General features: G+C 38.9%; 1 protein-coding gene and 1 non-coding gene across 8 annotated transcripts in view; one reads left to right on the top strand and one right to left on the bottom strand.

The window, feature by feature from the left end:
• The first annotated feature begins 5,531 nt into the window (after window positions 1-5,531).
• ATP7A (ATPase copper transporting alpha) overlaps window positions 5,532-23,943 on the top strand; it is a 147,905-nt gene continuing 129,493 nt past the window's right edge. For 2 of the 7 annotated variants that reach the window (XM_067022991.1, XM_059050748.2), the window contains exon 1: window positions 5,532-5,767. The gene's annotated coding sequence lies outside the window, so the exon portion shown is untranslated. The remainder of the gene's footprint in view (window positions 5,768-23,943) is intronic. The other 5 variants (XM_067022992.1, XM_067022988.1, XM_067022990.1 and 2 more) reach the window with 3 other exon arrangements.
• On the bottom strand, window positions 14,144-14,216 carry TRNAV-CAC (transfer RNA valine (anticodon CAC)). Its single transcript has one exon. It is a non-coding gene; the product is annotated as a tRNA-Val (tRNA).

Raw genomic sequence — 23,943 nt, 5'->3', positions numbered from 1 at the left:
GATTAATCTTGTTCTGATGAGTAGTTATAAAACTACCATGGCCACTACCAGAAATGAAGCTGTGGTTTAAGTCAGTTATTTTGTGTCATCACAATATTCTGACCTTGCAGCTTGCTTAGTGTACTCAAAGTTTTCATCCCGTGTGAAGGTTGTCAAATTAGTCTCCCTGTAAAAATCTGTATGTTTGAAGAATTTAGATAAGTGACTTAATTAAGAAGCATTGCCAATCCTTCACATGTTATTTATTGGGGGAGTTATGAAGTATTTTTTAAAAAGGGTGAATGTCATAAGTGCCATTCTTAATTTGACTCAAACTATTTTAGTGCATGTGTTCTGTTCTTTTAAATTCATTAAACTTACTTAGAACTAGGTATCGTGGCAGTTGTAGAGGCACAGATGTTGTGTTCTCACCCTCCTGACTATTAACTTTATTGGTGATATTAATAAGCACTTCGTAAGCATTTGGGGGGGTACCTACTATCTGCTCAGTGCCAGGAAACCTGATGTACTTCCTGAAGACATTCCCTTCTATTTGAAAGCTCAGTTTAATATAGTAGTAATTTTAAAAATGTTGGTATGCTCTTGCATTGATACGGGAGATTAGGGATGATTCATTTAGAGATGCAAAGTGTTTTTTGTAAAATTATCCAGGTTCTATTTTTTTAAAAAATTAATTATTTATTTGGTTGCACCGGGTCTTAGTTGTGGCAGGTGGGCTCCTTAGTTGTGGCTCACAGTCTCCTTAGATGAGGTTCACCAACTCCTTAATTACGGCTTGCTGGCTCCTTAGTTGTGGCCAGTGGGCTTCTTAGTTGCAGCACACGGGCTCCTTAGTTGTGGCATGCGAACTCTTAGTTGCAGCATGCATGTGGGATCTAGTTCCCTGACCAAGGATTGAACCCAGGCCCCCTGCATTGGGAGCTCAGTCTTACCCACTCCACCACCAGGGAGGTTCCTGAAGTGTTTTCTTTTTTTTTTTTTACATCTTTATTGGAGTATAATTGCTTTACATTGTTGTGTTAGTTTTTGCTGTACAGCAAAGTGAATCAGCTATATGTATACATATATCCCCATATCCCCTCCCTCTTGCATCTCCCTCCCACCCTCCCTATCCCACCGAGCTGATCTCCTGTGTGATGCGGCTGCTTCCCACTAGCTATCTATTTTACATTTGGTAGTGTATATATGTCAATGCCACTGTCTCACCCTGAAGTGCTTTAAAGTGAGGGAAAGGCCCAGTGACTAAGAATGTAGAGCATCTTGCCGCTCATAATGATAAACTTTACCTAAAAACTAGAGAGCCTAGTAGATTTGATATTCTTCTGGTAAAGCTTTATTTCTGGTTTCTGCCTTTCAGTGAATTTCTTTGAAAGCTTAACACAGTGTTAATGTTGAAGTTAGAAAACAACTTGCTAATAATTGGAAGCCCACTTAAAACCCATTTAATTTCATGTGATGTGAGTTAAGATTTTAAATTTGGGGCTGAATTTATATCTTAATAGTTACGGCTATGCACATTGATTGACAACTACAATTGAATGTCCAGGAAGGTAAGGAGTCCTGAAGTGAATTTTTATGTGGATGGGTATAAAGGGGCAAAGAATAATTCTTTCTGAAATACTTAATTGTAGGCCTAAAATTTAAATCTATGGGCAATTTTAAGTGTTGCCTGTCAAGGCTTATTAGGGATTTCAAACAGGTAGGATGAAAATTATTAAATATAAATATGCATACTGTGTGCCACTTTTCTAAGCCTTTTACAGTTTTACAATAATATTTGCACTTTGCTTACTGAGTTCTGCAACGTTATTTGACTTGATACTCTATGGTAACTGGGTTGAAATGGTTCCAGTTGAAAATATAAATAATCCTATGATTATTTTCCCCCTACATCTTATGACAGATATTTAATAAAAGGAAGTATGAAAAGACCACATCTTACTTCAAAATTAGTGAGGTGGAGCCCCTCCCTCTTAATGTTTACAGTTTTAAAAATTCTAGGATTTTGCTGCTTTTTAAAATGACAAATTGGAACAGGAAGAAAAAGTACATTTTTTTCTGAAATGCTTTCTGTACTGCTTATTTATTGCATTGTATTGCTACATTTTAGGCGTCTCAATTCTGTCTCAACTCAGGGTGATAGATACTTTAATATTCTTTACATCCTTGGAATCCTGTAAGTTTTTAAGATCATGGACAAATGAGTAAATAAGTGGGGAAGTGTTTGAGAGCTTTAAATGGTGATGTGAAGGTAGTGTGAGGTGAGATCCCTGCCCCAATTCAAATATACTCATACATAAAGATTATGAATTTAAAAGCATGAATTTAAAAAAATTTGAGATGATTATTTTGGGGGTGATAGCTTTCCATTCATTTGTGTCTTCAATTTCTTTCATCAGTGTCTTGTAGTTTTCAGTGTACAAGGTCTTTCACCTCCTTAGTTAAGTTTATTCCTAAGTTTTATTTTAAAAAATTATTTTTATTTTTGAATTTTATTTTTTCATACAGCAGGTTCTTATTAGTTATCTATTTTTACATATTAGTGTATATATGTCAATCCCAATCTCCCAATTCATCCCACCCCCCACCACCACCACTTTCCCCCCTTGGTGTCCATATGTTTGTTCTCTACATCTGTGTCTCTATTTCTGCCCTGCAAACCAGTTCATCTGTACAATTTTTCTAGGTCTAAGTGTTTTATTTTTTTATGCTATTGTAAATGGGATTTTAAATTAATTTCCTTTTCAGACAGTTCATTGTTAATATGTAGAAATGCAACTGGTTTTTATATGTTGATTTTGTATCCTGCAACTGTACTGAATTAGGGTGCCAAAAATACACAATGGGGAATGGATAGTCTCTTTAACAAATGATGTTGGAAAACTAGGTAGCCACATACAAAAGAATGAAATTGGGCCTTTATCTCACAGCACACACAAAAATCAACTCAAAATGGATTAAAGACTTAAATGTAAGACTTGAAACTATAAAACTCCTAGAAGAAAACATAGGGGAAAATCTTCATGACATTGGTCTTGACAGTGATTTCATGGATAGGACACCAAAAGCATAGGTAACGAAAGCAAAAATAAACAAGTGGGACTACATCAAACTAAAAGGTTTCCACACACCAAAGGAAACAACAGAGTGAAAAGGCAATCTAGGGAATAGGAGAAAATATTTGCAAACTATGTATCTTATAAGGGGTTATGCTCCCCAAAATATAAAGAATTCCCACAACTCCACAGTAAAAGTTATAACCCAATTTTAAAATGGGCAAAGGGGTCTTCCCTGGTGGCACAGTGCTTAGGAATCCACCTGCCAATGTAGGGGACACGGGTTTGAGCCCTGGTCCAGGGAGATCCTACATGCAGCGGAGCAACTAAGCCCATGTGCCACACCTACTGAGCCTGTGCTCCGCAACAAGAGAAGCCACCGCAGTGAGAAGCCTGCGCACCTCAACAAAGAGTAGCCCCCGCTCGCCGCAACTAGGGAAAGCCCGCGCACAGCAACAAAGACCCAATGCAGCCAAAAATAAATAAATTTTTAAAAAATGGGCTAAGGACTTGATTAGACATTTCTCAAAGATATACAAATGGCAAACATATATGAAAAGATAATCAGCATCACTAATCATCAGGTAAATGCAAATCAAAACCACAATATCACCTCAAACATGTTAGAATGGTTATGAACAACAACAAAAAAGCAAATGTTGGCAAAGATGTGGAGAAATTGGTACTCTTGTACACTGTTGGTGCAGCTGCTAAGGAAAACAGTATGGAAGTTCTTTAAAAATTAAAAATAGAACTACCATATGATTCAGCAATCCCACTTCTGGGTACTTATCCAAAAGAACTGAAGCGACATTAGCACTCCCGTGATCACTGCAGCACTATTCATAACAGCCGGGGTGTGGAAAGCACCTAAATGTCCATCAACAGGGCTTCCCTGGTGGCACAGTGGTTGAGAGTCCGCCTGCCGATGCAGGGGACACGGGTTTGTGCCCGGGTCCGGAAAGATCCCACATGCCGCGCGCGGAGCGGATAGGCCCGTGAGCCATGGCCGCTGAGCCTGCGCGTCCGGAGCCTGTGTTCCGCAACGGGAGAGCCCACAACAGTGAGAGGCCCGCGTGCCGAAAAAAAAAAAATGTCCATCAACAGACAAATGGCTAACGAATACGTATATACATACAGTGCAGTGTTATTCAGCCTTAAAAAAGATGGAAATCCTGCAGTATGTGGCAACATGAACTTTTAGAACATTATTCTAACTGAAATCAGCTAGTCATAGAATGACATATACTGCATGATTCCACTTAAGATGAGGTATCTAAAATAGTCAAACTCATAGAAGCAGAGAATAGAATGGTGGTTGCCAGGGGCAGAGGGTAGGGGGAAATGGGGAGTTGCTAACCAATGGGTATAAGGTTTCAGTTATGCAAGATGAATAAGTTCTAGACATCTGCTGTACAATCTGCCAGGGAATAAAGTAGCTTTTCCTTGAATGCTAACAATCATGTAAGTTCACTAGTTTCCTCAAAAGGAAATGGTGTGCTCTGCTTCCGTTTCTGGTTTTGCTCCAGTGTTTGGGTTTTCTCCGTGGCCGCCCAAGACGAACCAATTCTTCGGGAAAGCAAAACACAAGGCTCCGCCGCGCAGCTTGACTGACTGCATTGGCACGGTGGACAGCAGGGCAGAATCCACTGACAAGATTTGTCGGCTGGATGCTGAGCTGGGACAGACCCCTCAGTGTTCCCCGCATCTGTTTTTTGCAGAAAAGCTTTAGCCTCCTGGGCCTTCCAAGTTTACCTAAGTGTGGTATTCTCACTCAGAGTCTAATGTCACTCCTCCAAGCCTCAGCCACCGATTTTTTTTTAACTTTGGGCCTCTCCCGCTGCGGAGCACAGGCTCCGGACGCGCAGGCCCAGCGGCCATGACTCATGGGCCCAGCCGCTCCGCGGCATGTGGGATCTTCCCGGACCGGGGCACGAACCCGTGTCCCCGGCATCGGCAGGCAGACTCCCAACCGCTGCGCCACCAGGGAAGCTCTTTTTTTTTTTTTTTTAACTTTTGATGCACATCTGTTCACCTTTCTGTTGGAGAAACACGGAAGTGAAGCAAAGCGAATTCTATTTTGCGCGAATCAGCGCGGTTTCCCACGACCTCACCGGAGAGCGCGCAGAGATCATTTTTCGATTGAGGGATCAGGGTAAATTCATCTGGAGTCAGGCTACACAGTCTAATAGGAGCACGTTAATGTCATGCTGTGAGAGGCTGAACTATCCAGAAGAAGATTTATAAGTAGGTCTAAGGTACTTCTTGGCTTCAGGTTAGGAAACTGCAGATTTTGGTGGGTTTTATGCGGGGAAGAGGACTCTCTGCAGCGCCAAAAAGGAAGACTTTCGCTGGCGGCTGTGTGTCAGGCCAGGCGCAGCAGGGAGGGGGAGAAACTTGACCCCAGTCTGGGCGTTTCCCCTTTCACGTGACGCGTCCCCCACCGCCTCGCCGGCTGCTTCCGGCCGGGGCATCACCCGGAAGTTGGGGGGGAAGGTGGGGTAAAAGCGGCGGCCGGGCGGCTCGGGGAAGAAGCGGAGGGAGGAGTTGGCGACGCCGCGGCTGTCGCGGTCGCCGCCGCCGTCGCCGCCATCGCCGCCGCGGCTACTGTGACTTCTCCTGGTGTGTGAGATCGGAGCCTACACGCCTGGATTTGTCGCCGCCACCGGCTTCGTAGCTCCGCAGGTTTAACCATAGGACAGAAAAAACAGGTAAGTCCTATGTCGGCTTCCCGTCGTCCCATTCTACAGGAGGGGTGTTCTGTTACTGTCAGTCTGTACTACCGAGTGTGGCGAGAAGGTGATTTTAATCTGGGGGAGTTTACAAACTCTCACTGATTCACAGCTCAGGTATTCACTACACTTTAGTTTACCTCCCCTAACAGGGGATAGAGGAGGGAAGATTGGGTCCTGACCCCTGTCACTTTCTTGTCCCCTCGTGAGGAAGTGTCCTGATCATCCATAGCCCATGTTACCTAATTAATTAAAGGTACAAGAAGGTCTGTGCCTAGTTTTGGAGGTCACATGGACTGATCACCATTATTAATGAAATAATGTAAAGAAATTAGATATTTTGCTTCTTGTCTCGCTCTGGGAGCATGAAGTAAACTGAGAGAGCACTCTTGTTTCCATTTCATTTTGTTTATTCTGACCCCTTCCCAGTAAAGTTACTCTCCATCCTTGTTGCATCCTGTGGCATCTTTGTCTTTGACACTTTTTGTTGTAGACGTTGAAGTTATTTATCCTAAGCACCGGCAACTCTTTCATCGTTTCTCAGGTTAATATTATTCAGCATCTGGTTTTTGTTTTAATTACACCCTCTTCATCTACAGTGGTATGACTTTGTATTGAGACATAAGATGTGCAGAACATTGAATTAGGTGATATTGAGGTGTGGGGGGCGGTAGGGGGTATACACAAGAAATAAGATGAAGTCCCTAGCCTCGAGAGAGTTTGCATTCGAGTTCAGTTATGAAGACAATGGATTCTAGCAGACCCACTTACTGAATAACTACATTGCTTATCCTTTCTAAAGAATATTTTGAACTGAGATTTTATTTTTTAATCTTTCAAACTTTCTTGTTTCTACAGTCATGACATGAGAGGGTTTTTTTCCTTTTTGTACTGAAGGGTCTCACAATGTAGCAGGAAAGACAGATACACCCTTTTAATCTCAGTAATGTATATTAGAAACAGAAAGTGTTATGAGAGTGTAGGGAAGGGAGCTTTTGAACTGGGCCTTGAAAAATGGATAGGATTTAGCTTTGCAGGAATGGAGGTAGGGAACGACAGCCCAGGTACATGAAATAATGTGAGCAAAGGCTTGGGGGGCTGGAAAGATGCATCCAGCAATACATTGTACATCAACATCTTTAACACAGCCACATCTTCCAAAATGTCACTGTTTGAAAGAAAAAAATATAGAATTCAAAACTGCTAAGCTTACAACCATATCCGACTACCCTCCAGCCAATAAAAAAGCTTATATATAGGAAGAAGACCCATGAAGTGACAAAAGCAGTGTTAATGTGTGAGATTTAATTCTGATGTAAACTCAAATGTAAAAGAGAAAAAGTAAAGCTTGCTATATTTTAATTCTGACCGAGTGTCGTGTCTTAAATATAATTTGGAATCTTTTTTAAAAAAATTGCTGGGAATGAATAAGAACACTGTCTGAAGTCAGAAGGCGTTCCAGTTTTTCCCCAAGGAATTTCTGTATTTCCTTGTCTCCTCCAAAATGATTTCTCTACCAGCCTTCTTAACCTGATAGAAACTATTTTTTTACAATCATAGTTTTAGAAAGATCTTGATTCTTGACCTTTAGGTAACGTTAGATTAAACACTAATTCCTCCAAAGGATAGGTTAACACCCCTGGTCTGTAATGCAGAAGGTTGTTTTTTGAAAAATGCATGCAGAAGTGGTAAAATTTGTTTGAAAATGAGAGTGAGAGAGTAAGCAAAAATAACCCTAACTAACATACCACAACCTTTACTTCTGGGAGGGATCTAAGGCAACACATTCCTTTTTATAAATTCCTCATTATAACTGCTTTTATCTACATATTTTTAAATGCTTGGAAAACTTTAATCAAGACTTTTGACATCCCAATGAGTGAAAATAATTTTCTTTTGCCAGTTGGGAAAGTAAATTGTGAGGAGAGGTTTGTCTGACATGATACAGGCACTGGCATAAATGAGAATAATATTTGGGAGTTTTGTCTCAAAATTCCTCCTACTTATCTTTGTTAAAGGGAAGTTCAGCTTTTAAAGGTTTTACAGTTTTGTTTTTAAACAGAAATCTTTCTTAGGACATAAATCACAGTGAGGGTGGGGGGTGGGAGAGGCAGGCGACAGTTGGCCTATTTCAGTTCAGTCTATTGTCCCAGCAATCATGTGTTTCATTTATAAATCACAGTATTCAGGTTGATTTCACATGATATAACTTGCTTACTTACTTGCTGAGATAGTATGGCAGAAATAGTGTCACAATACTTTTAGAATGTGTTTCATTAAAGTGAAAGGGTAGGATGTTTCTGGTTTCATAAATATGTTTCTAGTTTCTCCAGCACTATTAGAAAATTGATTTCCTGGGACTTCCCTGGTGGCGCAGTGGTTAAGAATCTGCCTGCCAATGCAGGGGGCACAGGTTCGAGCCCTCGTCCAGGAAGATCCCACATGCCAAGGAGCAACTAAGTCCGTGAGCCACAACTACTGAGCCTGTGCTCTAGAGCCCGTGAGCCACAACTACTGAGCATGCGTGCCACAACTACTGAAGCCCGTGTGCCTAAAACCTGTGTTCTGCAACAAGAGAAGCCACTGCAATGAGAAGCCGGTGCACCACAATGAAGAGTAGCCCCTGCTCGCTGCAAGTAGAGACAGCCGGCACACAGAAACGAAGACCAAATGCAGCCAAAAATAAATTTAAAAAAAAAAGAAAGAGAAAAGAAAATTGATTTCCTTATCTTTGTGGGCTCATATTTGTGTGGGATATTGGTAGATTACATCAGTTTTCACAGATACTTCTATCCTTGAAGGAAATGAGGATAAAATGAGCCAATTAGCTGTGCTTTGGCCTGTGTTTTCCATCTTTATTTATAATTATACAGCTATGGCTGAAGGATTAAATTTTTTTACCTATTTTTACTTTATAATTCTCTAGTGTAGAAGTCCACTTTTCCAGACCTATAATCAGGAGGACATTTTAAGAATTTACTAATTGGAATAAATGGGTTATTCCATATCTTAGGGAAATTGTTTTAGGCTGACCATTTACCTTAGTTGATTTTGTTTGTAAAAAAGTTCAAGTGTTTTGTTTTATGCTCTAGTAATTGCTCCTGATCTGCTTGTGCATTTGATGTCACAACCAAAGCAGAGAGGGAGCGAATAATACTGGAATTACTTCCTTCCCCTACTCCCACCTGAGTTTGCAGAACACTGTATATTTCTTGTAATTTTGGAGAAATGGTGTCTGATCTCTTGAACGTTCACCTGAAGCGTGCTACCCGCCACTCAGGAGAGAAGGGCGTTAAAAGGGCTTCTGTTAAGACCTGAAACAGTGTCAACAGTGGGTGAAGAACAGAGAGGAAGGATTCCACAGCAGAGAGCCCGCTAAACAAAATTCTCAGGACTACTTAGGATAAATTTGTAGCTGATCTCTGGGATCATGAGGATACTTAAGAGTTGATCCTTGGACTTCCCTGGTGGCACAGTGGTTAAGAATCCGCCTGCTAATGCAGGGGTCATGGATTCGATCCCTGGTCGGGGAATATCCCACATGCCTCAGAGCAGGTAAGCTGGTGGACCACAACTACTGAGCCTGCACTCTACAGCCCGTGAGCCACAACTACTGAGCTCCCATGCCACAACTACTGAAGCCCGTGCACCCTAGAGCCCACGTGCCACAACTACTGAGACCACGGGCTGCAACTACTGAAGTGTGCGCACTTAGAGCCCGTGTTCTGCAACAAGAGAATCCACTGCAATGAGAAGCCCGTGCACCACAACGAAGAGTAGCTCCCGCTTGCCACAACTAGAGAAAGCCTGCATGCAGCAACGAAAACCCAACACAGCCAAAAAATAAATTTAAAAAAAAGAGTTGATCCTTGAGCTAACAGAAGCTTAGAGAGCTTAGTTGTTACAGAGTTCCACATGTAATTTCTTTTTTTTTTCCATGCGTAGTTTCCTTTGTTGATCCTTGCATTTAAAATGGTAGGGAAGGGTTTCCCTGGTGGCGCAGTGGTTGAGAGTCCGCCTCCTGATGCAGGGGACACGGGTTCGTGCCCCGGTCCGGGAAGATCCCACATGCCGCGGAGCGGCTAGGTCCGTGAGCCATGACTGCTGAGCCTGCGTGTCTGGAGCCTGTGCTCCGCAACGGGAGAGGCCACAGCAGTGAGAGGCCCGCGTACCACCAAAAAAAAAAAAAAAAAAAAAAAAAAATTAAAATGATAGGGAAAAAAAGGTGTCTAATTTTTTCGTGATGATAAAGTTATTTGCTCTAAGAATTCTAATTGAATTATTAAATTAATCATTAATCTAATAGTATTAAATTAAAATAGAAAGTATATTGTATTGATTATTGGTAAATATATTAATAATATTAAAACACTAATATTAATATTAAATTATTTGTATACAGCTAATTTCATTTTGGCCAATAAATGCTTTCTCTTATTTTACTGTACCATTTCACTGTTAGTTCTAAATATCACTTTTTAGTTCAAGTTTACAGCCACAATATATTGGTGTTAAGTACTAATCACAACTGTAAGTACTTTTTTATGTATTAACAATCAGATTGGTGTCATATGTCATTAAGTATTATGCATCAAAAGCAAAGTATTTTGTCTTATTCATCTGTTTCTAGCTAGATGATAACAGGATTAATTTTAGTCATAAAAACCTTCCTAGCCTTCAGAGAGTTTTAAAGCCTTAAATTCATCATATGATGATGGATAAAGGAATAAATTAATATTTGACCTTGAGTGTTAGGGTATGATTCAGATTGCCTAATGAGGATGTGGAGAAAAGGGAACCCTCATACACTGTTGGTGGGAATGTAAATTTGTGCAGCCACTGTGGAGAACAGTATGGAGATTTCTCAAAAAACTAAAAATAGAACTACCATATGACCTAGCAGTTCTACTCCTGGGTATATACCTGAAAAAAACAAAAGATACATGTACTGCAGTGTTCATAACAGTGTTATTTACAATTGCTGAGATATTGAAGCAATCGAAGTGTCCATCAACAGATGAATGTTTAAAGTAGCTGTCTGTATGTATCTATATCTCTATAGATATAGAGATATACCCTCAGCCATAAAAAAGAATGAAAAATTTGCCATTCACAACAGCATGGATGGACTTGGAGGGTATTATGCTAAGTAAAATAAGTCAGACAGAGAAAGACAAATACTGTATGATATCACTTATATGTGGAATCTAAAAAATTCAACAAACTAGTGAATATGACAAAACAGAAACAGACTCACAGACATAGAGAACAAACTAGTAGTTACCAGTGAGAAGAGGGAAGAGGGGAGGAGCAAGATAGGGGTATGAGATTAAGAGCTGCAAATTACTATGTATGAAATAAATAAGCTACAAGGATATTTTGTACAACTCAAGTAATATAGTCAATATTTCATAACAACTATAAGGGAATATAACCTTTAAAAATTGTAACACCTGAAACCTATATAATATTGTAAATCAACTATACCTCAATAAAAAAAAGATTGCTTAAGAGTTTGTCCACTGTGTTTATTATAAAACTAACCCGTGAATTCCTGTTTCTTAACTTTAGGGCAAATGGTAAGTCATGGGATTTTGAATCTTACTTTTTTTGGAGAGGGGTAAACATAAGTAAAGGAGACCAGAACTGTTCCTTTGTCTGGTATGAAAAAAATAAATCTGGTACTTTGTCTATTGTTTGCAGTTTGGTAAGTGTTGACATATTCTTTCATAGGGTCAAATTTTATTCCTAGACCTAGCAAGTAGCTAAACTGAGATTTAAAGCCAGTCAGTCTGGCTTCAGAACCTATGCTCTTATCTAACATAAAGGAACTGTATTTTTAAAAAAATACATAGACATTTGAGCAAAATTAGGTCTATTGGAATTAAGTTCCTTGTTTGTCCTAAAGAAGTAAACAGTCATTTATCTTATTTGAAAGTATGAATGAGCAAATTGATTTGATGATTAAAAATTAAAGTTTCATTACCGCAAAATTTCCTTGGTACTTTCAAACGAAGTTCAAAAGTAAAGACCATAGTTTTGTTTTTAGCTAATTACATTTTTTAAGGGTAAGCTAAATGACCTAATGGTGTAGTCTTATTTGTATTCTCAGAGTCTTCCAGGAAAAGAAATGGACTATGTGTTTTTTTCACCTTTACAATAAACACATCTTTGAACTTGGCCAGACTTTGATATTTATAACATGCTTAGAACTTAAACTGTACTAAAAGAACATATAATAAAAGTTAATAAGCAAGCATAAATTGGGACATTGCTGGTTACATTTTCTGGATTATTGGATATTATTCTCTTGATAGTTTCAAGGCATAACATCACCATTGTATTGTGATCTACTGTTTTGGGGAGGCAGTATAATATAGGGTTAAGAGTGGGGCCTCAGGCCCACACTGCCTGGGTTAGAACCCCAGCTCCTCTGTTTACTGCTTATATGACCCTGAGCTGGTCTCTTTCCTTTTGTGCCTCAGTTCCTTCAGATTTCCAAAATGTCAGCAATAATGATGGGATTTCAATGAATTAATACATGTAAAGCCCTAAGAGCAGTGTGTACTATATAGTGATTCACAATTTTTAAAGGTTATACTCCATTTATGGTTATTATAAAGTATTGGCTATATTCCTTGAGTTGTACAATATATCCTTGTAGCTTATTTATTTCATACATAGTAGTTTGTAGCTCTTAATCCCCTACCTCTGTGTTGTCCCTCCCCCTTCCCTCTCCTCACTGGTAACCACTAGTTTGTTCTCTATATCTGTGAGTCTCTTTCTGTTTTGTCATATTCACTAGTTTGTTGTATTTTTTAGATTCCACATATAAGTGATATAATACAGTATTTGTCTTTCTCTGTCTGACTATTTCACCAAGCATAATACCCTCCAAGTCCATCCATGTTGTTGCAAATGACAAAATTTCATTCTTTTGTATGGCTGAGTAATGTTCCATTTTTTTGTGTGTGTGTACACCACATCTTTATCCATTCCTCTGTTGATGGACACTTAGGTTGCTTTCATATCTTGGCAATTGTAAATAATGGTGCTGTGAACTTTGGGGTGCATATATCTTTTTGAATGTATTTTTGTTCTTAATAGATATATACCCAGTAATGGAAGTGCTGGGTCATATGGTAGTTCTATTTTTAGTTTTTTGAGCCACCTCGATAATGTTTTCCACAGTGTATTCAGCTTTTTAAAATTGCAGCATATGTATTGGTGATTAAAAGCACAGACTTTAGACTATGCTTGGCTTCAAATTTTGATTGTGTCCCTTAATAGCTGTGTGACCCTGGGAACGTTTCTTTCCCTCTCTGTGTCTCAATTTCATTATCTGTAAAATGGAGGTAATAATAGTACATATCCCATTGGGTTGTGAAGATTAAAATAGTATAAAGTATTAGGTATTATGATATATTAACATTTACTGACATAGAAAAATGTTCATTATAGTGTTGTTGATCAATAATCAATAGACATTCTATAATAGGAATAGAGTTTTATTTGATCCAAACTGAGGGCTATAGCCCAGAGACAGCCTCTCAGATAACTCTGAGGAACTGCTCCAGAGAAGCATCGTTTTCAGCATGGTTTTATATCTTGCCAGAATAAAGAACATAAAACAAATCAGGGATATATTCCTTCAAGGTTTCAAAAAAAAAAAAAAAAAAACCAAAACACCAGAACAGATCAGCATGTACACAACTAGTCAGTATGACATTGGCATCTGGAAAGGAGGCCTATCATTGAATGAGTACCAGCATTGATGTCCAGGAAGGGAGGCATTTAATCTTTATTTTTAACATGGGCATTCTTTACTTCTGGTCAGTGTGCTCTTTTCTTTAATAATCAAAGCAGATGTACAATGTATGTTTGATAGGCCACAAACAGGCTGTTTTAGTTAGCATAAAATTCGAGTTAAATCATATATAAGCCAGAATGACTTCCCCATACCTTGATATATGGACATTCCTTTCATCAGTGTTGAATGAAAAGGAGTGTGTTATAAAACAGAATAGCATATCATTTTTATTTAAAATGTGTGCTTATACATACATACACATAGCCTCCTAAACTTAGACGTACACACACGTATACATCCCTAACTCAAAATTTTAACATTAGTTGTTTCTTGTTGGTGGACTGATTTATTGTTTATTTTTATATTTGCTTGTCTACATTTTCTCTTATCCAGTTGATATTTATTTCTTATTTTTTTTAAAAAATTATTTATTTATTTTGGCTGTGCCTGGTCTTAGTTGTGACATGTGGACTCTTAGTTGTGGCATGCGGACTTCTTAGTTGAGACATGTGGACTCTTAGTTGTGGCATGCATGAGGGATCTAGTTCCCTGACCAGGGATCGAACCGAGGCCCCCTGCATTGTGAATGCAGAGTCTTACCCACTGGACCACCAGGGAAGTCCCTTCCTTATATTTTAAAGGAAGGAAAAAGATACAATTAAAGCATCTTCTGTGAATTCTTCACTGAACTCCCTTCCTTCATCTTTGAGCCCCTTGAAAGCAGAGCCCATGTCATATTCATTCACCTTTGTATCCCCAGCTGGGCCTAGCACAGAACCTAAAAAGATACTGGGCACTTAGCAATGTTTGTAAGGTTAAGAGGAGATGGAATTATGTGACAAGCACTTTACATATGTTATCTGATATACTCCTTTTAACAGTCCCATGAATAAGAGTTATCTGTATTTTTCTGATGAGGAAACTGAGCGTCAGAGAGATCAAACAATTTGCTGGAGGTCACAGAGCTAATAAATAACAGAATTTGGATTCAAGTCCAAGTCTGTCTGATGCCAACGATGTATGTCCAGTTAATGAATTGCCTAATGAATATACCTGTTGTCTTCAAAAAATCTGTTCATATATATATATATATAATTTTTTTTTTTGGCTGCATCAGGTCTTAGTTGCGGCATGTGGGCTCTTTGTTTCAGTGCACAAGCTCCTCTCTAGTTGTGGTGCATGGGTTCCAGAACATGTGAGATCTGTTGTTGTGGCACATAGGCTCCCTAGTTGTGGCACACAGGATCAGTAGTTGTGGTGCGTGGGCTTAGTTGCCCCGTGGCATGTGGGATCTTAGTTCCCCGACCAGGGATTGAACCTGCATCTCCTGCATTGGAAGGTGGATTCTTAACCACTGGACCACCAGGGGAGTCCCTCCAATGAAATAATTTTTGAAAGATTTCTTTGTAAACAGAAATGTGCTATATGAATGTAAAGTTATGTTATTCTTATTTCCTGCTATAATCCTACCTGCACCCTTGATTCTGACTTGGCAAGCCTGCTTTCCTGCTCCCATGTAAGACTTTTTCCTCTCTATTCAACTGGTGCTAGTTCTCCATATATGTCTTTTTTTTTTTTTTTTTTTTTTTTTTTTTTTTTTTGCGGTACGCGGGCCTCTCACGGCTGTGGCCTCTCCCATTGCGGAGCACCAGCTCCGGACGCGCAGGCTCAGCGGCCATGGCTCACGGGCCCAGTCGCTCCGCGGCATGTGGGATCCTCCTGGACTGGGGCATGAACCCGCGTCCCCTGCATCGGCAGGCGGACTCTCAACCACTGTGCCACCAGGGAAGCCCCTCCATATATGTCTTTTTATATTGCCCAAGTTCTACCCACTTTTTAGGAACTTGGCTTATAATTATGATATGAAGCTTTTCAGATTAATCCAGCCGTTTCCATCAAACTCAGTATTGGGTGTGCGTGTTGAAGAGACTGATTTGCGAGTATCTAGCCAAGTATTTGTTTCGCACCAAAGTACAGCAGTATCATCTTTGAACATAGATACTTATACTTTTCCTAATTTGATCTGTTCACTTTTCTCTGTGCTGTGTTCAACTTTAATGTCCCACATTCATAGCCATAACTTTTTCAAAAGGAGGTGTTGTCAGAATTAATTATTAGCTGAAAGATGTTAGTAAGTTCAGTCAGCACTGCAAAGAACATTGGCATGCATGTATCCTTTTGAACCATGTTTTTCTTCAGATACATGCCCAGGAGTGTGATTGCAGAATCATATGGTAGCTCTATTTTTAGTTTTTTAAGGAACCTCCATACTGTTCTCCATAGTGGCTATACCAATTTACATTCCCACCAACAATGTAGGAGGGTTCCCTTTTCTCCACACCCTCTCCAGCATTTATTGTTTGTAGACTTTTTGATGATGGCCATTCTGACTGGTGTGAAGTGATACCTCATTTTAGTTTTGATTTGCATTTCTCTAATAATAATTAGTGATGTTGAACATCTTTTCATGTGCCTCTTCGCCATCCGTATGTCGTTTTTGGAGAAAAGTCTATTTAGGTCTTCTGCCCATTTTTTGATTGGATTGTTTGGTTTTTTGATATTGAGCTTCCTGAGCTGTTTGTAAATTTTGGAGATTAATCCCTTTTCTGCAGCATCATTTGCAAATATTTTGGCCCATTCTCTGGGTTGTCTTTTCTTCTTTTTAAAAATATTTATTTATTTATTTGGCTGCATCAGGTCTTAGTTGTGGCATACGAGATCTTCATTTCAGCATGCAGGATCTTTCGTTACAGCGTGTGGGCTCTTCATTTGGTGCACGGGCTTCTCTCTAGTTGTGGTATGTAGGCTCCAGAGCACACAGGCTCAGTAGTTGTGGCACGTGGGCTCTCTAGTTGTGGTGTGTGGGTTCTCTAGTTGTGGTGTATGGGCTCTAGAGCATGCGGGCTCAGTAGTTGTGGCATGTGGGCTTAGTTGCCCCACAGCATGTGGGATCTTAGTTCCCCAACCAGGGATCAAACCCACATCCCCTGCATTGGAAGGTGGATTCTTAACCACTGGACCACCAGGGAAGTCCCTGTGGGTTGTCTTTTCATTTTGTTTATGGTTTCATTTGCTGTGCAAAAGCTTTTGAGTTTGATTAAGTCCTATTTGTTTACTTTTGTTTTTATTTCCCTTACTCTAGGATATGGATCGAAAAAGATACTGCTGTGATATATGTCAAAGAGTATTCTGCCTATGCTTTCCTCTAAGAGCTTTATGGTATCTGGTCTTATATTTAGGTCTTTAATCCATTTTGAGTTTATTTTTGTGTATGGTGTTAAAGAATGTTCTAATTCCTTTTTTTTACATATAGCTGTCCAGTTTTCCCAGCACCATTTATTGAAGAGACTGTCTTTTCTCCATTGTATCATCATTGCCTCCTTTGTCATAGATTAGGTGACCATAGGTGCGTGGGTTTACATCTGGGATTTCTATCCTGTTCCATTGATCTATATTTCTGTTTTTGTGCCAGTACCATACTGTTTTGATGACTGAAGATTTGTAGTGTAGTCTGAAGTCAAGGAGCCTTATTCCTCCAGCTCTGTTTTTCTTTCTCATGATTGCTCTGGCTATTCGGGGTTTTTGTGTCTCCATTTAAATTTAAGATTTTTTGTTCTATTTCTGTGAAAAATGCCATTGGTAATTTGATAGGGATTACGTTGAATCTGTAGACTGCCTTGGGTAGTATAGTGATTTTGATAATATTGATTCTTCCTATCCAAGAACATGGTATATCTTTTCATCTCTTTGTGTCATCTTTGATTTCTTTCATCAGCATCTGATAGTATTGGGGGTATAGGTCTTTTGTCTCCTTAGGTAGGTTTATTCCTAGGTATTTTATTCTTTTTATGCAGTGGTAAATGGTATTATTTCTTGAATTTCTCAGCCTATTTTAGAGTCTTTGTTTTGTGAGATGACAAAGTTCATCCTAGTGCTTCCTAACAAAGCACAGAATCACAGAACTAAGGAATGAATTCTGAAAAAAAAATCTTCTTGACAATCGTAATGAATCTGCACTTCAAATTCTAAAAATAGTAACTTGTTGATGGCTATTTGTCTTGACTTCTGTTCAACAACTGTACATTGAGTTTAAAATAACATTTTTTCTCAGCAATTCAGTGGATTTGATATAGCCATCTGTATTAGGGCTTCTGCTTGTGATAACAAAGCACTGGAAAATTGCCAGTTAAAAACTCTTAAGGATGTGAAGTGATGTAGGCCTTCTCTGAATTTGTTCTCATTCATCTATATAAAAATACCTGGCTAAACAGTTGTCCTTGACAATTTTGAATTGTTAGTTCCTTTTTATAAACTGAACTCCCATACATTTCCAGTACATAATTTTTCATCCTTATCTATTCTGATAGTGATTCAACTTTGAACAAGAGGAGTGTTATCATATTTTCACCTTTGTTAACCAAAGTCTGTAAAACAGGACATTAAAGGAATTGAGAATTGGGGTGTGGATGGGGTATAGATCTAGGCTATCTTTATGGAGTATTTGATTACTTCATGCTGAAAATTGTTCTTTGGATCTTGATGTGATAAAAAGAAAATTTATGAGAAATATGGGTGTTAGGAAAAGTCAAAATATTCTGAAAAATAAATATGTATTTTTTTAGGTTTTAGTTATACCACATGAATGTTTCAACTATAAAAATTAAGACAAAATACTTTTTCTATCAACAGATTAGCTGCTTTTAAAAAAAGTACTGGCACAATTGATTATATTCTTACCTGATAGGGGAGATATCTTTGCTTAATCAGCAAAGTGGGTCACCAAGTTATACCACATATGCTGATTATTACAGTATCCTACAACATGAGTTGAATACTGGCGTGTATGGGGTTGGTGGTATAAATCTACTTGGTACCTTTTTGGTTTGGCTGATTAAATAGTGTTAATGAAGACAGAGTTGTAGACTTCATCTCTGTGGGAGGCATTTGTCCTTTGGAGTCATTAGCTATACCTCTAACTCTGCTGCACAGTTTTCTGAATGCAGTCTGTTAGTTAAGAGGGAGGGTAGTCCAGAGAAAAAATATCTCAGTAAAAACTATCATCAGTGGATAAAGCAGCTGTGGTATATATATATATACAGTGGAACATTACTCAGCCATAAAAAGAATGAAATTTTGCCATTTGCAATAACATGGATGGACTTGGAGGGCATTATACTAAGTGAAATGCGTCAGAGAAAGACAGTTACTGTATAATGTCACTTATATGTGGAATCTAAAAAATACAACAAACTAGTAAATATAAAAAAAGAGAAACAGACTCACAGACATAGAGAACAAACTAGTGGTTACCAGTGAGTGGGAGGGGCAATATAAGGGTGGGGGAGTGGGAGGTACAAACTATTGGGTGTAAGATCTGCTCAGGGATGTACTGTACAACATGAGGAATATAGCCAATATTTTGTAATAACTGTAATTGGAAAGTAACCTTTAAAATTTGTATAAAAATTAAAAATATATATATTTTGGTTAAAACCAACCAAACAAAAACCCCATTATCAATGCCAAAGCGCTTGTTCTGCTTATAGAAGAGTCTGTAATATCCAGGCTTTCAAAGACATCATCCATATTTTCATTGTATCACTTAACAGTGGAGGCTGCACTTAGAAACTTCTTCCTTTGGATTTCTGGAATATTCTACTCATAATGTCTCTCTGGTTTCAACTCTAGATCCCTTTTTGCCTTTATCTCCAGATTCTTTTGTCTCAAAACTTTTCGGTCTCAGAGAACCAAAGGAAAACCTTGGCTCACTATATACACTTGTAGAAAGTAATAGAGCTTTTTTTTTCCATCTCTGTAAAGTGATCTTAACAAATGCCTCTAGAGTTATAGATTTTTGGTTTTGGAATTAAAACATAACAACTTTGGGGGGTTTAATAGGATCTTCTATACTGAGTAGAGAATTTTTAGGTGAGCCTCTGGGAATCCCATGATATTGAGCCTCCAAGTGCAACCCATGGTCTTTTGGGATCTATAGTACCTTTTATTGATCATCGTTGAGAAATGGCATTTTGCAGAAGTTAATTTTCCAGATAGCTGAAGTCTACCCTTTAAATATCATTATAAAAGTAATACATGGGGTTAAACATGGTCAGCTGACTACACATGTTTAGCTCTTGTCCTTCTCAAACTCCACTAATATGTCAGTAAACAACTTGTAAAAGGCTTAAACCTGCAAGGACAAATAGAACAGGAGAGGGACATCAGCACAGGTGTGGTTTGAACACATCATTGGAAGGTAGGAAGCAGAGGAAGGGGGGGCCCTGCCTGCAGAAGGATATCAATGAGAAGTGAGTTCTTTTATCACACAGTACTCATGAGAGGCTTAGAACTTGAAGGTAAGTGGTTTTTCCTAAAAGGTAAGGAGGTGATCCAGGGCTAAAAATAAGGGAAATGTTTTAAAAACTGACAGAATGGGGTTGGCCCCCTCAGGTCTCTTCCATTTTCTGCTGCAGTAAGGTGATCCACCTGCCTGCCCCTCACCCCCACCTGCCCCGGGTGGTAGGAGACCAGGAGGAGAGTCTCTGGCCTAAGTGAACCTGAAAGGTTCTGAGCTCTCAGATGATGGGCAGAGTGGAGGGCACTGAAACACAGGGCTGAAAACAGGGTGATTGAGTGGAAGGCTGCAGACTGAATGGTCAGCCCCTTCCCCTCACCTTGCTCCAAACATAATGTCCTGGTATATGCTTCCCAGGCAGGAGATTGGAGAATTTTTCTCTTGAAAAACAAATGACCCTAGAGAAAAGAATTCCAGACACTAACATGTCAGTGTTCTACAGTGAAAAAGACAGCTAGCTGCTAAAAGCATGGGCTCTAGAACTAGATTTCTTGAGTTTGAATTCAGGATTAGCTACTTACTAGCTACGTGACCTTGCTAAAGTTACTTAACCTATTTGTGCCTCTGTGTTCCCATCTGTAAGATGGGGGTAATTGTAGTGTTTACCTCAAGGTTGTTGTAAGGGTTAAATTAGTTAATACATGCAAAGTACTACTCATAGTAACCACTCAATAAATGTTAGCTGCGGAAAGAGGTGGTACCCAGGGACTTCCCTAGCTGCCAAAGGTAATTCTAGAATTTAGTTGATATCCCATGGTGACCAGCAGCCTTTTTTACTTAGGGTGGAAGATGGGTTCTGAACAGAGGCTTTGAACACACAGAAGGTACCTTGCCCTAGTCTCTCTCTCTCTCATCCCCAACTCTTTCTTTTAGGAACACTTTTGAGCTATAAGGCTGGCTCAGCATTGAGCTCTTCTAATTCATTTATTCAGTAAATGTTTATTGGGTGCCTGCTCTGTGCTAAGGACTGTTCAAGCTGCTGGAGCGACAGCAGTGAAGTAGGTCGATAATAATAGTAGCATTTACTGAGTGCTTATTGTGTGCTAGGTTTTGCTAAGTGCTTTATATAAAGTCATTTAATTCTCATAATGACCCTATGAAACAGATGCTATTACTATTCCTGTCTTACAGATAAGGAAACTGAGGCAGAGAACTTCAGTAATATGCCCGAGGTCACACAGCTAGGAAGCCGCAGAGATTGGAATCATATCCAGTCAGTCTGGCTCTCCAGTCTGTCTTTTTAACCATCATGCCTCCCTACTCTCATGGAGCTTACATTTGGAAGGAGAAGACAGTAAATAAGTAAACAGAGAAAATAGATATCAAATAGCAATAAGTGGTATGATGAAATATAAAACAAGAAGATTGTGATCCAGAGGGACTGGCAGAGGGTAGCTTTTGATGAAGTGGTCTATGTTTATGAGCATCAGATGTGATAAGTTACAGTTCTCTAATAATTGGTTACTTAGAGTATTGCTGTCTCTGCAGATTTGCAAAATGCTCTTGCCATGGTTTGATTCCTAATGCTACTTACACATTTTAATATTGCTAATAAAAAACAGTAGCAGTTCATGTGCACTGATGGCTTACTGTGCATGGGACTATACTAAGCAATTTGCATAGATTGCCTCATTTTTTTTTTTTTTTCTTTCTTTTTTTTTTTTTTGTGGTACGCGGGCCTCTCACCGCTGTGGCCTCTCCCATTGCGGAGCACAGGCTCCGGACGCGCAGGCTCAGCGGCCATGGCCCACGGGCCCAGCCGCTCCGCGGCACGTGGGATCTTCCCGGACCGGGGCACGAACCCGTGTCCCCTGCATCAGCAGGCGGACCCTCAACCACTGCGCCACCAGGGAAGCCCAGATTGCCTCATTTTAACCTCATGGTAATGTTATAATTATTCTTATTTTCAGCCATGGAAAACTGAAGCTTAAAGAGACAAAGTGACAGGCCCAGGACTTAAAATGTGGCAAGTAGCAGAGCTAGGATTAAAACTAAGGTAGCCTGATTCCAGAGCTATTGTTCTTAAATACTTACCATTTTATAGATGAAGTGATATGTCCAAGGTAACTCTTTTTTTTTTTGTAACTCATTTTTATAAACAAGAATAGCTAAGTTTTATAGAGATTCAAAATACTATTCTAAGCCTTACTGGGTCTTCACAATATCAAAGAGGCTTTTGCATATTTTGGAGCTTTGAGATAGGATAAGTAACGCATTTTGAGTGAATAAGCTTCTAGTGCTATATGATTTTATCACCCCAAATTGGAAATTTTATTCACATGAATTAATATGCATAAGTTATTTCAGCACAAAGCCAGAGCCAGGGTTTGACACCAAGCCATTTGACTTGAGGTGTAGAGCTGTTACCCACTCCACTGCAAAGTAAAAGATAGCATATAGCTTATCTTTGTTCAATGTACGTTGAGAAATCAATCTAGTGAAATTACATTTAACAATCCCCAAGGAATGTTTGTTAAATTATTTGTAATTTCCTAAAACTTTTATGTATCTCAAAATAAAAGCTGAATAGAGAGAGTTTTTCTTCATTGATTTGGAAACAGAGTAAGGGAATGGTCTGGAGTGAGAGCTCTCAGGTCAGATTGTCTGGTGGTTTTCTCTCATCTTCACTCCTTGATTTACTGACTCAAACATGAACTTGAACAGGCAACTTTGCCCTCCAAGCCTCAGTTCCCTTAATTGTGAAAGAAGCATAGTATAGTTTCTTCCTTATAAGTATGAAGACTAAATGAGAAAACCTTTCTATAAAATGCTGGGCAATGTCCCTTTTGGCTGGCTACCTCTCATCTTGGAAATGGACCCTCATTCATCATCCATGGGTCCAGAGTGAAGCTTTGGCTCCATTACCTTGGTTTCACCGCTGCCAAACAGTGTCCATGAGCTTTAGAACAGAGACTTTCCTGACATATTTTTGCTCGATGGCAGTTTTTTCTTTTTATTATGGTAAAATTATATAACAAAACTTACCATTTTTAAGTGTACAGTTTGGTGACATTAAGTACATTCACATTGTTATGCAACCAACCATCACCACCATCCATCTCTGGAACTTTTTTTATCTTCCCAAGCTAAAACTCTGTACCTATTAAACAGAATTGATGGCAGTTTTTATTTGTTCTCAGCTTTATGTCTGAGGCTGCTAACTAGGAGGAATGTTACTCTATATAAGGAAAGACATAAACAAAGAAATGTGATTAAAAATCTGTATTATCCCCAAAGCATAATCCATAAATGAAAAAATGGATACATGGACTTTATTAAAATCAAAAACTTTTGTTCTGTGAAACAAAATGAAAAGTCAAGTCACAGACTGGGATAAAATATTTGCAAAAAATTATATCCAGAATAAAATGTTAAAACCCTTAAATATCAACAATGAGAAAATAAACAATCTAATGGGCAAAAGATCTGAATAGACACTTCACCTAGAAGATACACAAATAGCAAATAAAGGAAATGCAAATTAGGCAGATGCAAATTAAAACCATTAGAGAAATACAAATTAAAACCACAGTGGTGATCGTAACCAATGTACCAATCTGATTCAGGATGTTGATAGTGGGGGAGGTTGTATGTGGGGGCAAAAGGAGTAAATGGGAAATCTTTGTACTTTTCATTCAGTTTTGCTCTGAATGTAAAATTGCTCTGAGAAGTAAAGTAAAAAAAAAAAAAATCACAATGAGATACTATGATACACCTGTTAGAATGTCAAAACAAAAAACCGGCAATACCAAATGTTAGCAAGACAGAGCAGTTGGAACTTTCATACATTGCTGGTGGGAATGAAAAATGGTATAGCCACTTTGGAAGACAGTTTGTTAGTTTCCTACAAAATTAAACATATTTTTACCATATTACTCAGCAATCTTACTTCTAGGTATCTATCCAAGAGAAATACAACTTATGTTCGTACAAAAACCTATTACATGAATATTTATAGCAGCATTATTCAGCGTTAATCACCCCAAATTG

The sequence above is a fragment of the Kogia breviceps genome, chromosome X (assembly GCF_026419965.1).
Source record: "Kogia breviceps isolate mKogBre1 chromosome X, mKogBre1 haplotype 1, whole genome shotgun sequence".
Lineage (NCBI taxonomy): Eukaryota > Metazoa > Chordata > Mammalia > Artiodactyla > Physeteridae > Kogia > Kogia breviceps.
Note: the sequence above shows the minus strand (reverse complement) of the source record. Positions and strands in the feature narration are given on the sequence as shown.